Below are 15789 nucleotides of genomic sequence, written 5' to 3' on the forward strand. Positions count from 1 at the left end.
CCCTTTAACTGAGCTGCAGTGAACTGAGGGCCATTTGCCTTGTTGCCTCAGATCCTTTGTTTTCCTCCTCTCTCCAATAATGTCCCGCCGTGGCTTTCTTCGATCCCCAAACTTTTCTTCACTTCTTTCCTTTTTATCCTTTCCTCTGTTGCTCCAGTACTGTACTCTGATAATCCCTGACTCACTCTTTCCCTTTCATCAAACCTTCCTTCCTCTTCATCCCTCCATCAAATCCGCTTTCTTTGTCTCCAACAGTTCTGCTTCCACCCTTTTCCTAACTTAACCCCTCTTCCTCTCAAAACGTACTAAATTTTTCTGTCTAACTCTACCTAAAACTTCAATTCATCCTTCTTTTTCATCACATTCTTCCCTCTTTTTCCTGAATTCCTTTCTTCAATGTAGACCTCTTCCTCCTCATCTCTTTTTTTTTTTTTGCTTTGGTATGAAATTGGTTTATAAGTGATTTATGAGCGATGAGAGGCTTATGAAGAGTTTGTGCCATAACTCTTCATTACTTTACTATTAACTGACTGTGTGTGTGTGTGTGTGTGTGTGTGTGTGTGTGTGTGTGTGTGTGTGTGTGTGTGTGTGTGTGTGTGTGTGTGTGTGAGAGAGAAAGAAATACCCACCATTTAAAATAAAATCTTATAATGAATTTGGGCTTGATTAATGTCATTATGGCAATTGTCCCAAGAAGTCCTTCTCTAAATTTCTTGTTTCTTAATTCTCAGGTGAAGTTCTTTAGTGAGTCCTTCTTCTGATGGTCTTTATTAAGACATCTCCCTACTTAACAGAGGCCAATCGTAAATATGAACAACTCACCATCTCCCACATACGTTCACCTGTAACGGCTGCACAGCTGAGAACTGGGAAAACAAACAGCCCACACAAGTACAAATGACCCTTGTCTCTTGTTTTCTGCTGCCTCCAAACAGCCGTGAATGTGAGACAGAGTGAGAAAACGGCTCATAGCGATGATGCTCAGTGATAGTTAATACATTTAAATTGCAACTCCCCTTTCTCATTGTCCCTCTCATTTTCCTCTCTTAGACTAAGCAGAGTGTTTAGTAGTTTATATTTCCTGTTAAGCCATTTATGCTGTAAGTTATGAGCATTTTGCCGCGTACGACAGCCAAATGGCCGACACGACGGCCGTCAAACTCTAAATGTGTAAATCGAAACTGTGCTCAGCGCGCCACAATCAATATCTCATCCTCAGGACAGGAAGATATTATTTCTCACCTTAGTGTGTACTGTATGTGTGTGCACAATCCCATTATGCCACATGCCGGGGGGGCATGTTGAGTGCTGCAGGCATGAATACGATGTAGACGGGAAATGGAAAAAAATCACTGCCATTTATTCTGGTGTGGGGATCAATTACAGGGATTGCCGTTGGGGCTAGAGTTTTGTTTCAGCTGCAGGCAGACGCAGAGCAGCGAGGCGGTGCAGGTAAACAGACCATAGGCAGACATACATGTGGTGTTGCATGCATGTATATTATGTGTTGTGTTAGGGATAGAGTTCATAAATCACTTTTTGTTGTGTTTATTGTATCTGCTCAGTTAAGATTTTGCAGTGCTTTGTGTCAGGCTCTGGTATGGTTACTTTATGTTAGCATTTGTTGGATTTGTCTGTCCCATTTTGTTGTTTTTGTTCACTTCCCTTCTATTCCCTTTCAACGCTAATGTAACGTATGAACTGCAAAGTAACAGTGTGTGTCAATTACAAAAGCTGGTCATAGTGACGTCATGTTTCTTGAGATCATTAATATTCATGAGCTCGCCCAGTTGCACTGGGTAAAGGATACTGATAGCAAGTCTTTTATTAGCTAGCTGTTAGCTAATCAACATCAAGCAGCTTAGCTTGTTATATTATAATTAATATATTAATAGTAATGAGAACTGGCCCAAGTTTTCCTAAAGGCTTTCTATACCACACTAGAATGGCTTGCAACAAGGTAACCAAGGCATTTTTTCCACTTCCTGAAGTCCATGGTAGAACTCCAGACATTACCATAAAGAAATTAAATACGTGTGGCAGGACACCTTTAAGCAAAGTAAGACTACGCAATGTAACAATACGCAAAGTAACGCAACACAAAGCAATGCAACACAATGCAAAGTAATGTAGCATAAAGTAAGCCAGCAGAAAGTATTGTAACACAATACAAAGTAATTGGCCCAAATGAAAGCTCAGCTTGGCCAGTCTTCCTCTTATGATGTCATAAGGGGAAAGGTTACCTCCTGTATCTCTACTTTGCCCGCCCAGAGAATTTGGACCGCCCGTGAGAAAGAGAGAGACATCATGGCTTACAAACAAGCGAAACATGGTAGTTGGTCAAGGCCACACCTCCACCTTGCCCCCCTCTCTCATTCTCAATAGCGTTTAAAGCTAGACACAGAAACGGAACATCCTAAGGAAAGGACATTGCGGCTGGACTACTGCACCAAGGCTGAACTTCGTGAAAGAGACCTCGGATACAGCATTAGGGGACCGCTAAGGCCATGATGTCTTCTTTTCTGAGCTTTTCCTCAGTCTTTGGTTTCTAGGAAAGCTCTGGCAAACTGGTGAACCGTGGGGTGCAGTTACTGTATCTGGAAATTAATTCAGCAGGACAGAACCGGCTGATGCCTGCTGGCTCTGCCGCAATCCATTTATAGCATCTCCTTGTCAACAATTTTACCAAAGAAATGAATTCACTGAGCTACAGTAGAGTGAGAAGAACTGAAGGTGTAAAAAGGAAAGATGTTGTGCCGTTGAGAGGCATGACTCTGGGAATGGCATTCCATTGGGTGCACAACCTCCCAATGTTGGTGACTTGATGTCGGGAAGTTGTGCAGTAACGAAGGTCGAGATGCAGTTTTTATGTCAAGAACCATTTGATTTGGTCCAGACTGCAGCCGAACTTCTCAGGCTGGGGGTTCACCTACGACCATTGAACTTCTTTGTTCATGAGCCAGTTCTCCAGAATAACAGCAACATGGGAAGCAAATATGTTCCCTTCTCTTAAATAAAAACTAGGGATCAACGTTTTTTCAGGACAGGATACCGATAATTAGTAGTTAATAAAACCGATAACCGATATTTGGAGCCGATATGCATTTACAGTGAAAAAGAAAATCTTTAAAGGTATCCTTGTTTTGTTTGAAAATACTTTGAGCAGCAACAAGAAGTGCCGTCACTTAACATTGCTTAAAGCGCCTTTTAGTCAAAATTAAGACTTGGGAATGTTACAGACTGCAACTCAAAACTTTGTTTAAGTGCTTAAAATTGAGAAACTTTCAACCTAATCCCCAGTAAAAGATAGTAAGACAGTGTTGTGGGCGGGACATTAAGACTCAGTGGTGAGTAGATCCGAAGCAGAGGGACAGACAGAGCTGTAGCAGAGCCAAAGTACTGCACTTTTCTTTTTAATTAATTAACCTTATCGGTTGTCAGGCAAATAAAGCGCTGATACAGATAATCTGCAAACTGCCAAAAAAACAGCCCGATAACTGGCCAGGGCCGATAAGTGGTCTCGCCCTAATAAAAACTCATTCACGTAGGACTAGTCTTTCTTGGAGTTATTTTAGTAAGTCCTAATACAGTTATTTTACAAGTTTTGTTCTAGGATCTTTCTCATATTTTTGTTATATTGTAATTTATCTATGCTATATTTAGGTTCTTGGCTGTTACTTTGTTTTTATTTTTATTTCCTCTTAATGTGTTTATTATACGCATCAAAAACCAAGGCAAATTCCTCGCAAGTTAAAGCCTTCTTGGCACCAACCTGATGCTGATAACTGAAGACGTTGTTTGTTTATAATGCAATGCAAATCTGCCATGGCCTTAATCTGTGATTTAAAAATTCCACCACAAATTACCGACCATATTTCAAAGCAGTCTTCTCATAATATATACGTCCCGAGTGAAACAGTATCCAAGCATCTGTTTAGTTTCTTCTTCTTCCTCCTCTGGGTCAAGAATTACGGAGGCGGCGGTGTAAATTATTAATGAGGCTTCTGATAGTATTTCAGATGCCAGTGCAGAGGCTCTTCTGGCTTCCCGATATGGTGAGTCATTGTCTTCCTATCATATCTTCAGGTAGTCGTTGGAAAGTAACCAGTACATCTTTTTTTCTGTGAATGCAACGCACCCTCTGATAGTCTGTGTGGACAGTGAAAACTGGAATCATGAAAATTGCAGTGTGGGCCATTTGCAGGGTGGGCTTTTTGACGTACATCATTGGTGCAAATCCTAAGAGAAATTGCTGCAGAGAAAATAAAACTTGAAACTTTTTCTCTCCGTTAAGGTTTCAGTAAAATCTTAATCTTCTTAAATTCAAAATCAGATAATTGCGACAAATGTGTGTTGTCTCAGTTGGAGTTTGGATTGTCTCGATGGAGCGTACTAGCCGGTGAATTTTATTATAGCTCACATTAACCACAGTATGCACTCCACCCATAGACACAACCGGGCTAAATGTCTATACAGTACCTTTACATTTCTGTCTAACCACAGTGCTACAGCAGCTCCACCCTGACAAAACAAAATATACATCCAATGCATCTCTGCCTAGGGGGAGTTGTAACCTGTTTTTGTCCCTCTCTGTGTTATCGATTTCTTTTATTTAACCTTTATTTAAGAAGAAAGTCCTGTGATAAACATAATGAGGACAGCCGTGTCATTATTAACAATCCCAGCTGAACATAAAGAAAGAAAGAGGAGAGTTGTGTCTGGTAGAATCAGGAAGAGTGACACAAACTTCCCTCTGAAAGTGACTTTTATATGATTCCTAAAGTCCCGAACAGAAGGTAGTGTGTCTTGGTTAATTGGACCCTGGAGATGTTTCCTTCCATTGCCCAGGGACCATTACTAGAACGGCCAGTTTTACTTACATCTGTGAAAGTCCTTGGGAATATTAAGAAGCAGCTACCTAGCAGAGCGAGTCTGATCTATGTAGGATGTTTCATTAAAGAGCAGCACAAGTTTTTCTTCACTTTCTCCCAGTTGCTCCCAGCGGACCTGCACCTGCACTTTTATTGGCTGTAACTCTGACTGACACATAATAATAACCCACAAATGATAAGAAAGGTTTGAATGTGTCCCGTGTTTCACATTTGAACGCATAGTAAATTAAAGTCTTTGTATACTGTTAGAGAAAACTAACAACATGTGCTTTGGATTGATGAGGAAGGAGAGGCTAGAGTCCAATTAACAAAAGGTTTAATGAAACAGCATGATGAAAATGAAAACGACAAATGTTACACTGCCGCTGTCAGTGGACTGAAAGACGTGCCTCTTCTTCATCAATCAGTCCCAAAATCACCTCTGTTCGTTCACCATATTCCCTGCACATGGGGGCGGATCTATTTCACCTAGTGTCTTTAAACTCATTCTCATTGGTTTGTTGTTGGCATGGTGACATGTAGGACGTGTCTTGTTGTTTTCTTCGCTGTCCACTGAGGAAGGACATGCTCTGAACTCTGCCCCTTCGGGGTCATTTTGGGAATCAACATTTTATTATCTTAGCCTAGTCTAAGCCACCAGGGGGCTGGAGGCAGAAGGTTACTTCCTGCTGTGTAGCAAAAGGTTTCTTTCTATATGATAAACACCAGACGTGACCTGATTAATTCTTTTAAAAGGTTGGGTTGGTGTGAGGCTGTCGAATGCTAATTAAGGCTAAATCAGTAATGAAACAATGTGGTGGCTGGGTGTACATGAACCAGAAGTACATTGTTTTCAGAACATTAACATTGTTATAACTTTTTAAAACCCAACAGTACTCCTGTGTGAATTAAATACTTGGGACTTGTGTACAAATGAAACTTTCTCTTTTAAATAAATTGAATGCAAAATAAACAGAACGTGCGAGGATCAGAACATAAAGCACAGTTTGGCTGCTATTGCGTTAATAAAAGCCTCCCTCATTTGACATCCTTGAGAAGCTTTCACGATGAATGTGCATTGTATTATTATAGCACTACACTTCTAATAGTACTACTTTCCAATAGTTAGGCAGTAAATACACAAAGGTAAAAACTCTACAAATAGGCTGCAAACAACCAACTGTGGTGATACTTCATCAATATGCTACTCACAATATTGCCGTATGGGTTAATACGCAGGTTGGATTTGGGACATTGTACGGAGAAGATCGTTAGCGACCCTAATTAGGCGAATCAGAAGGAAATGACAGTGTGTGCTGCTGCTGTGAAGCTCAATCTGTGATCTTTAGCCCACAGTGAGTCGAGGAGATAGGAGATAATTTAAATGTTCAGAGCCCCGAGGCTTCAGAAGCTGATTTCATGTCATGTTAGGGGAGGCGAGAAGAGGAAATGTGATCTCTTTGAGAGTGTGTGTGTGTGTGTTTGTGTGTGTGTGTGTGTGTGTGTGTGTGTGTGTGTGTGTGTGTGTGTGTGTGTGTGTGTGGGCAGAGGGATACTGTAGTCACCGACAGCCAATTATAAAAACCCAACGGCCACCTTTCCTTCTTTCTCTCTATATGCCTCAGTCATTTCCTGCCTCTCTCACCCTCCCCGTCTAGTTCTCTGCCTCTCTTTTTTTCTCTCGCTCCAGTTTTATCTATACCTCCGCTTCCCTCTTTCACACTCTATATATAAATCTCTCCATTAATAAAGCCTTGTTAAGGTAAAAATAGGATGGAAAATCATGGGTAAGAAGAGCAGGAAAGAAAAGGAATGGGGGAGGGGAAGGAGATGAAAGCAGAGGAGAGAGGTGAAAAGTTGATAGCAGATAAAAGGAGAGAGGGGTGGAGGGGGTGGATATGAAAGGATGGAGAGGAGCTGAGGAGACAGCGGTGGCAACGAGTAGAGACAGAGGGGGAAATGAGAGGAGAGGGCAGATATAAATTAGATTAGTTTTGACTCTGTTCATCTTTGAATGGAAATTAAATTTTCACGATGGGAGGTGAATTAGAACAGCATCTCAACGCCGGGTCAACAACATTTCCACTTGTTTTCTTCTGCTCCTGTTAATTGCATCATTTTAAGTCTGTTTGCTTCACGTTGAAATAAATGCTCTGCTGTCTTGTTTAAACTCTGGGCAAAAGACTCAGTGTGTTAATGAATGAATATACATGGAGGAAGCCTGCTGCTGAAGTGGAATGCACATTTTCTGAATTGAGTTTTTTGGGGGGACTGGACTAAAACATAAGGTGGGAACATAATAAACAACAACATGAAGAAGAGGCCTTTTACTTAGGAACATCTGGTATAAACAGGTGTCATTATCTCTACCAAGGAGAGTTGTGTTTTGCGCTTGGTTTTGTCTCTTTGTCAGCACGATTACAGAAAAACTGGCCCGATTTTCATCAAACTTGGATAAAGGGTGTAGCATGGACCAAGGAAGAAACGTTCAATTTTGGAGCAGCTGAGAATCACGGTGCGGATACACAACTATCACTTTTATTAACATTGCGAGACAGATCATTTGTGCTGCAGTCATGTGATGTCGGAATAATTGGAAAGATTACATCCAAACTGGAAAAATTCCCATTAAAGCCCACTCAAGTGCGACATTGGGCATAGCCTTGCAGAAGGTCCGTGCAGTTTCTTATGCTTTTGAACAACTTCAATACTTTGGTTTGAAATGTATTAACAAAAAGGTTTTAAGCGTATAGCTTTGCTTTTCGGCGGCATGGTAGCCCAGTGGATAAAGCACTGTGGCCTCACAGCAAGAAGGTTCCGGGTTTGAATCACGGTCCTTTCAGTGTGGTGTTTGCATGTTCTCTCCATGTCTGCGTGGGTTTCCTCCTGGTGCTCCGGTTTCCCCCACCATCAAAAACATGTAGATTAGGTTCTTTATTCAGTGCCCTTGATCAAGGCATTGGCTCAGATCTGGAGTTGGTCTCCGGGCGCTGTAAATGGCGGCCCACTACTCCCTTGAGGGATGGGTTAGAATGCAGAGGATGAATTTTGCTCTTACTTACTTTGGTTGTTTTTATCATTATTATTAGTTTGCTGCTTACAGTTTTCCGTGCAGGGCTACATGAAGTTGTATCACATTGAACTAAGGACATGCAGACATTCTGACTTTATTCCCTGGATCCTGAATGGGAGGTGGATTCAGCAGCTGTTTTAAGCTGGACAATGCCGCCAGAAGCCATCCCACACAACACCGCCATAATGTTAAAACTGAAATTAGAACAAATCATACATTCTCACCAGCTGTGGTCAAAGGAGAGCAGGTGGGCAGCACCGGATGAACTAATACACCCACTTATTATTAACATAATCACTGTTGTTATTCCAGCTGGCTCTTCCTCCTTCTTCCTCCCCCTCCTCTGTGTGGCAGCAAGGCTTTTGGATTGTTAAATACCTTGTGATGTATTTATTTTTTATGAGCCAATGTGAAATGTTTGTGTTATTGAGCGTGTCAGTGAGCATTTTCTTCCCTCTTTGCCTGTTCAGCGATTCACAGAGATTCACACTGCAAGTGAATAATCCCACTTAATACTGTTAGCACCGTATGACTCTCACTTTATCAGATGGGTTCGGTCACTGTCAACTGCTTGTATCCGTTTAACTGTCAGTCACATTTCTGATGCATATCTGGGTGTTTAGCTCAAAACTCCTGTTACCAACCACAACTTGTTCCCATTACAATGCTGTACAAGTTTTAGGGCAATTACTAAAATGTTGGTAGAATAAAATGTGAATCAGTGCATGCTGCTGTATCTTTAACTGAATATTTTCAAGAGGGTGTCACAAGAATACATAATTAATTGAGCACTGCTAGATCCTGGCATTTCATTCTTCTCACCTAAGATGATGATCGTGTTTTTAATTCTGTTTTACGCCGGCAACAGCCTTGGCCAGAGGCATTATGTTTTCAGGTTGTCCGCCTGTCGGTCTAATTCTTCTAAACATCATATCTCAGGAATGGCCAGAGCTAATGTCTTCCAATGTGCTACACATGTCCACTTCGTCTTAAGGATGAACAGAATCTGGTGGTCAAAGATCACTTTTACCTTACAAAACATTTTTTTGGCCATAACTCAGTAATTTAAAATTAAATTTGCACAGCAGATGGATTTTCACGTTATCATGAGTTTACACGATAAATCCTGTGAGGAGCTAGTTGGCGGCTATGGCTACAGGCTGTTCTCGTAAATCATTTGTACATATAGCCCAAAAAGTAAAGCACTGTAATTTGTATGTATTCACCTTATGTATTGCTGTATGCACAACATTGACTGCTGCTGTATAAGAACGCGGCGCACCGTGTAGGGAGTTCACTCCACAAGTAAAGTAAAACACAAGACTCACCAGTGATGCCTGTTAGTTTCTAGGGAGTGTTTTAATCCAAATCACTTTTTTATCCCCCTAAACTTAACAAGTCGTTTTGGTGCCTAACCTTAACTGCCGTCGCAGGATAACTTTTTGTCGTCTAAACTCAACTGTCCCTGAAAGATCCGTCATCTCACGGTGCCCTGTACCTGGCTCTTAGTAACCTTTTATTGGCTAAACTCAACTATCAACGTCCCCCGATACGACCGGAAGCTCCCGGAGCTGTGTAGCCGGCCTCACTTAATTCCGTAGGATGTCGTACAAATGGGTGTGCATACATTTTCATATGTTAGCGTACCTAACCCGTTCATGAGAATCTGTTGATGGCCGTGGTTCAGGAGTGTGTGGCGGCAAAGAGAGGCAACTGTTGCAAAACAACAATGGCGGCTCCTCAAGCTATTAATGTAGCTGAGGCTACTGTAGTATCATCATCACCCTTTTCCAAACAGTTTCCAATGACGGCTTCTGTCGCGTCAGGTTAAGAGCTCATGTGCTAATTTATGACTCAATTTCACACAAATGTCTAATACGATAAAATAATGAAGTGATGACATTTTATAGCCAAAAGGTCAACTTTACTGTGGCGTCATCGTTTTCTGCAAACAATCTGGCCATTATTCAACGGTATAACTCAGGAACAGAAGGGGAGACATTTGGTTACTGAGTTGGGACAGTTAAGATGTCCACCTTGTGGTGGAGATTGTTTAGATCTTCTGTGCTGCCAGGTTGAAGATGTGTGTGAAGTATCTACATTTTCCCAAGAAATAAACTTGATATCTTTTTATTAAATTCTTTAAAAGTCTGGAGTTGACGGACATGGATATAAACTGCAACTTGACTGGTTTGTGGAGGCGTACAACCATGAGGTGGTAATTCTAGTTTAATGAATGATTTAGTTTCTTCTGATCCACCTTGGGCTGTTTTTATTACAGTTATAGTTGTTGGATCCAAAACGCCAAGGTGTATTCCAAAAATGTGTTGCTGTCAGCAGTTTGCATATTCACTATTTTTTTGATTATGGGAACTTTTCCACCTCAGTTAAGCTTTAAATGTTTTTGGCAATATTTCTAGTTTATTAAATTCTGCCACTTCCACACTGTTTAAACTCCAATTTTAAAATGTACATAAAAATAGGCTGATGGAAATGTATCTGTTTCCCTGCCTTTGATGTCGATATTTATTGGGGTGAAGTAAGATTATTGAAAAGCTGAGGTGTGTTTGTTGTGTGGGTATAGCTGTTATTTAAGTTGATGAAGAGGTGTGTGTCCAGGTTCTATTGCCTTCGACAGCTGTGCTGCTTGGAGCAACACAGCCGTCACGCACCATCTGTCGTACACACACACACACACACACACACACACACACACACACCATGTTGTGATTTAAGCAACCACCTGGTCTGGCCCTCAGCTACCTAATGCTGTCTCTCTTGGTTATTTCTTTCTCTCTCTCTCTCTCTCTCTCTCTCTCTCTCTCTCTCTCTCTCTCTCTCTCCTCTATCTCTCTCTCTCTCTCCTCTCTCTCCTCTCTCTCTCTCTCACACATACTTACCCTTACAGACACACACACACACACACACCATGATGCAACAGTATCAGTCTTTCGCTTTTGTGTTTCTTTCTTCTTCCCCCCTCTCTCTTAAAAACATTCATCTTCTTCTTCTTCTTTGTGTGTGTGTGTGTGTGTGTGTGTGTGTGTGTGTGTATATACTGTAGAGCCTGTCAAGAAAGGAGTGTCGTTTAATTAGCCTATATGCCTCTGTACGGTTGCTCCTAAACACCAGTATAGCTCCCTGGAGGCGCTGACAGGTGCTGCGTGTGCGTGTGTGCGTGCGTGTGTGTGTGTGTGTGTGTGTGAAGGGAGAAGTTGCATCGTTGAATCTCAGCATCTGTAAGTGTGTGTGTGTGTGTGTGTGTGTGTGTGTGTGTATGTGTGTGTGTGTGTGTGTGTGTGTGTCTCTGGTGTGTCACAAACAATAGAGAACTTAAGCCCAGATAGATGACACAGAGATGCACTAATAGGTCCACAGGGACTGCAGCTTCTTTTTGTGAGTGTGTGTTTGTGTGAGTGAATGAGTGTGTTTGTGTGTGTTTTATGCCAAACGAGCATGCTCCTTAACAACAGTACAACCATTTTTTCCAACCAGGCTGTCTGTGACAGGGAATCTACAGACTGCCTGACTAATGAACTGATTCCCTGACTGGTGGACTGGCTGACAAACTTGCAGCTCATATTTTTTTTAATTAATGTAAGTAAGGGCTGTGGAGGAAATCAGATCCATGTTTGCTGATATTCCTGAGGCCTCTGGCTTCTTTTGCATGTCCTACAGGGTCCTGAAAGACTGCAATCTTTGATACTATGTCCTCAACATGCCTGACATGTCTTGAGACCATCTCAGAAGATATCATTGACATTTTTTCTTGGTTCCATTGAGTTTATTTGCCTTCATGAGGATGTAGGGGAAACTTGTTTACAATATGTAGTCAGCATGAATGTCCTAAATGTGGTCTGCAAAAGGATGTGAGAATAGTGCAGTAATCATAAGGGGTTGTAACCAAACACTAATCTTGATCAACAATCCAATATCATCGATGCAGAGAGAAAATATCAATACACATTATTTTTAAGATGCACCTTTATTTTGAAATTCCCACTCTGTACTGTATGTATTGGTGTTGTCAAAAGAATAGGTTGTTTCTTATTTAGATGTCTGGGGCTCATTCATAAAACTGTCATATCATATTTAAGTTGCACTCGTGAGTTTATAAAAATGGAACTTATTAAGTTGAATGGGTATTAATGATAATGTATAATAAAGATTGATTGCAGCCCTCTGAATTAAATTGAATTTGAATCGCAATTTCCTTGCGGGAGTCATCCCAAAAGGATTAATAAAGAGTCTAAGTCTAAAGTGTTATTGTGGCAGACTTATATAAATATAAACATAAATATTATATCATTGTCCAAAGAATCAATTTTTGTATCATTATTGTATCATTATAAATAATGTATTGTAAATAAATAAATGTTCTTCCTTAAAATACAGAGGGCATAAGTATACACACCCTTATGTTAAATTCCCATAGAAGCAGGCAGATTTTTATTATTAAAGGCCAGTTATATTATGGATCAGGATACTATGCATCCTGATAAAGTTCCCTTGGCCTTTGGAATTAAAAAACCCACCCCCCACATCATCACATACCCTTCACCATACCTAGAAATCGGCATGGGGAACTTTCCATAAGATTATCTCTCAATGTAAATCACACCAGGTATTAGTCTAAATGCAATAACTCCATGCCAAGCTCTAGGTATGGTGAAGGGTTTGTGATGATGTGTGTGTGTGTGTCCTGATCCATGTAATAACTGGCCTTTAAAAATAAAAATGTGCTATGGGAATTTAACATAGGGGGGTGTGTATACTTTTGCCCCTGTATTTTAACATAGGGGGTGTATACTTATGCCCCTGTATTTTAACATAGTGGGTGTATCTTATGCCCCTGTATTTTAACATAGGGGTGTATACTTATACCCCCTGTATTTTAACATAGGGGGTGTATACTTATGCCCCTGTATTTTAACATAGGGGGTGTATACTTATGCCCCCTGTATTTTAACATAGGGGGGTGTATACTTATGCCCCCTGTATTTTAACATAGGGGGTGTATACTTATGCCCCTGTATTTTAACATAGGGGGTGTATACTTATGCCCCTGTATTTTAACATAGGGGGGTGTATACTTATGCCCCTGTATTTTAACATAGGGGGTGTATACTTATGCCCCCTGTATTTTAACATAGGGGGTGTATACTTATGCCCCTGTATTTTAACATAGGGGGTGTATACTTATGCCCCCTGTATTTTAACATAGGGGGTGTATACTTATGCCCCTGTATTTTAACATAGGGGGTGTATACTTATGCCCCTGTATTTTAACATAGGGGGTGTATACTTATGCCCCTGTATTTTTAACAAAGTGGGTGTATACTTATGCCCCCTGTATTTTAAGGAAGAATATTTTTTTTATTTATAATACATTATTCATTCACAAAGGAAATTGGCGTCCTTAAAAGGTTGCATTTTCCTACATCTTTTGAATTAAGGCATTAAGATCAATTTCCAAAAGATGTTTTTTTAGTCCTCTTTTCAATCAACTTTAGCCTGGGTGTGTAAACTTTCTCAAGCCGCTGTAGGTGTGCGCCTCCCTGGCAGGAGGGCAAAGGTGTGCCAGGTTGTGGAAACAAGATGCCAGTTCAAAGAAATGTATAACTGGACATTCTACCATAATTGACATGAGGAATTGTGGGGAATGAGGAATAATGATGACATGTTGTCCATGTATCATTATATCATACATTTTGTCACACATGTAAATCATTATTTGAGTGAAGTATTTTACACCTAGAAACCTCCAGACTAACCTCCTACCAGGTTCTCATTTCATGTGTCCAGAGAGTCTGGCCACTCTCCATTGACAAGTGGTAACTTCCTTGAAGGCGGGCACTCTGTTGAAGTTTAAAACTATTGGATCGGCACAGAGCCACTCTGGATCTGCATAACCAATCGCTAATGTTTGGTCGTAACGTACTGAATGTCATGCACGTGTGCAACAACAGGGGGGACCGACATGGCTTGTATTTAGCGTTAGCATCACTAGCGTTAGCCTTAGCCAACTCCTTCACCGCTAACGCAGCGGGCTGGAAAATCAAACTTTCCCAGAACCCTTTGGGGCGGAGGGCCACAACATCACGGCCACCAATAAAACTCAGCAAAGATTGTTGTTGCTCGGGCTTTACCTTCTAGATATTTGGCTGCGTTGCCAGCTTGGCAGCTGTATGACTGGCTACCTAACTGATAGGCCGCACAAAACGTTGAACAGAAACCAAATCCTGCAGCTTGCTTTTTTTATCCAGATAAAAAAAAAAGCAGGACGCCTAGAGGCTGCAAGCATTTATTATTCCACAGGAAAAAGGCATTTATCACCAAGATTAACAACATGGTGAGACATTTGCTTATTAGAAATGTACGTTTTTGGCTTCAATAAATCATTTGCAGCCCCAGGTTGGTGAGCTTCTAGTCTATTGCATAAAACATTTACTTTTAAAGTTTCTTCACTCTACTCATACAATAACTCAATACATACATATAGCACAATACATACTGTATTGACAGTGGGGAGAACAAGTATTTGATACACTGCTGATTTTGCAGGGTTTCCAACTTACAAAGCATGTAAAGGTCTGTATTTTTTATCATAGGTACACTTCAACTGTGAGAGACGGAATCTAAAACAAAAATCCAGAAAATCACGTATGATTTTTAAATAATTAAATTGCATTGTATTGCATGACATACATACATACATACATACATACATACAATGGGATTTTTCTGGATTTTTGTTTTAGATTCCGTCTCTCACAGTTGAAGTGTACCTACAGACCTCTACATGCTTTGTAAGAAAAATCGGCAGTGTATCATATACTTGTTCTCACCACTGTATACAGTGTACTGATTTCTTTGTTTTTAACTTTTAACATAATTTGGGGTTGAGAATGAGTTTAAAATTCAAAGTAAAATCTACTCTGGAGGGACGTTGTCAGTCTCGCTGTGACATTGTTGCAGCTTCTCCATTTTACTTTCGATATGAGCCTGAAAATGTTACTGCAGTATTAAATTGTGATTTGACATGTTTTTGTATTACATGACCGTTATTGTGAGGCTCAGTGAAAGCCTTGATGGATAAATATTGTTTTTGGGAATGTGACAGTCTGTCAAAATGGACTCTAGTGGCCTGTTATTTTGTTTTCTGTGTGTTTGTCTTTGTTTATTCATGTGCTTCTGCTAAAGTGTGTGTCAACAGTTCAGTGTGTGATTTATTGTGTATGTGTGTGTGTGTGTTTAGGGAAGTGATGAGGCATGTAGCATATTAGAGTGTGGTGTGTGTGTGGTGTGTGTGTGTGTGTGTGTGGTGTGTGTGTGTGTGTGTGTGTGTGTGTGTGTGTGTGTGTGTGTGTGTGTGTGTGTGTGTGTGTGTGTGTGTGTGTGTTGTGTGTGAGAGGGAGAGAGAGAATCTGGGAAGCTCTCCAAAATAGGATGTACCCCCTCCAATCACCAGCTGTTTACCTCAGATAGCTGCCACTAAATTTGGAGGACCCCACACACACACACAGGCATTAGCACACTGTCACTCACTTTCTCTCGCCATCAGATTTGATTAGAAGATCTTTGGATGACGCTGTGGTGGAGCTTCTAATAGCTCCACACTGCTCTATAAAATGGCAGCCAGATGGCTGTTTGCTGGCGGAAATTGTCCTGAACCTTGAAGGTGACAAGTTCAACAGTCCTTTACGCTGCTGACATGTCCTCGAGCAAAAACCTTAACCCTACTGCTGCTTGTGGTACGACGACATGAATTCGCACACTTCAGGGTTTTCGTTGTATCAGTACTGTTTTACTCTGCAGTTTCTTTGGGGTAAATATTGTGCTTTT

General features: G+C 40.9%; 1 protein-coding gene across 1 annotated transcript in view; it reads left to right on the forward strand.

Annotated features, from left to right (window-relative positions):
* Positions 1 to 15789, forward strand: part of galnt14 (UDP-N-acetyl-alpha-D-galactosamine:polypeptide N-acetylgalactosaminyltransferase 14 (GalNAc-T14)) — a 173982-nt gene that overhangs the window by 64296 nt on the left and 93897 nt on the right. The gene's annotated exons all lie outside the window — the stretch shown is intronic.

This window comes from Etheostoma spectabile, chromosome 18 (assembly GCF_008692095.1).
Source record: "Etheostoma spectabile isolate EspeVRDwgs_2016 chromosome 18, UIUC_Espe_1.0, whole genome shotgun sequence".
Classification (NCBI taxonomy): domain Eukaryota; kingdom Metazoa; phylum Chordata; class Actinopteri; order Perciformes; family Percidae; genus Etheostoma; species Etheostoma spectabile.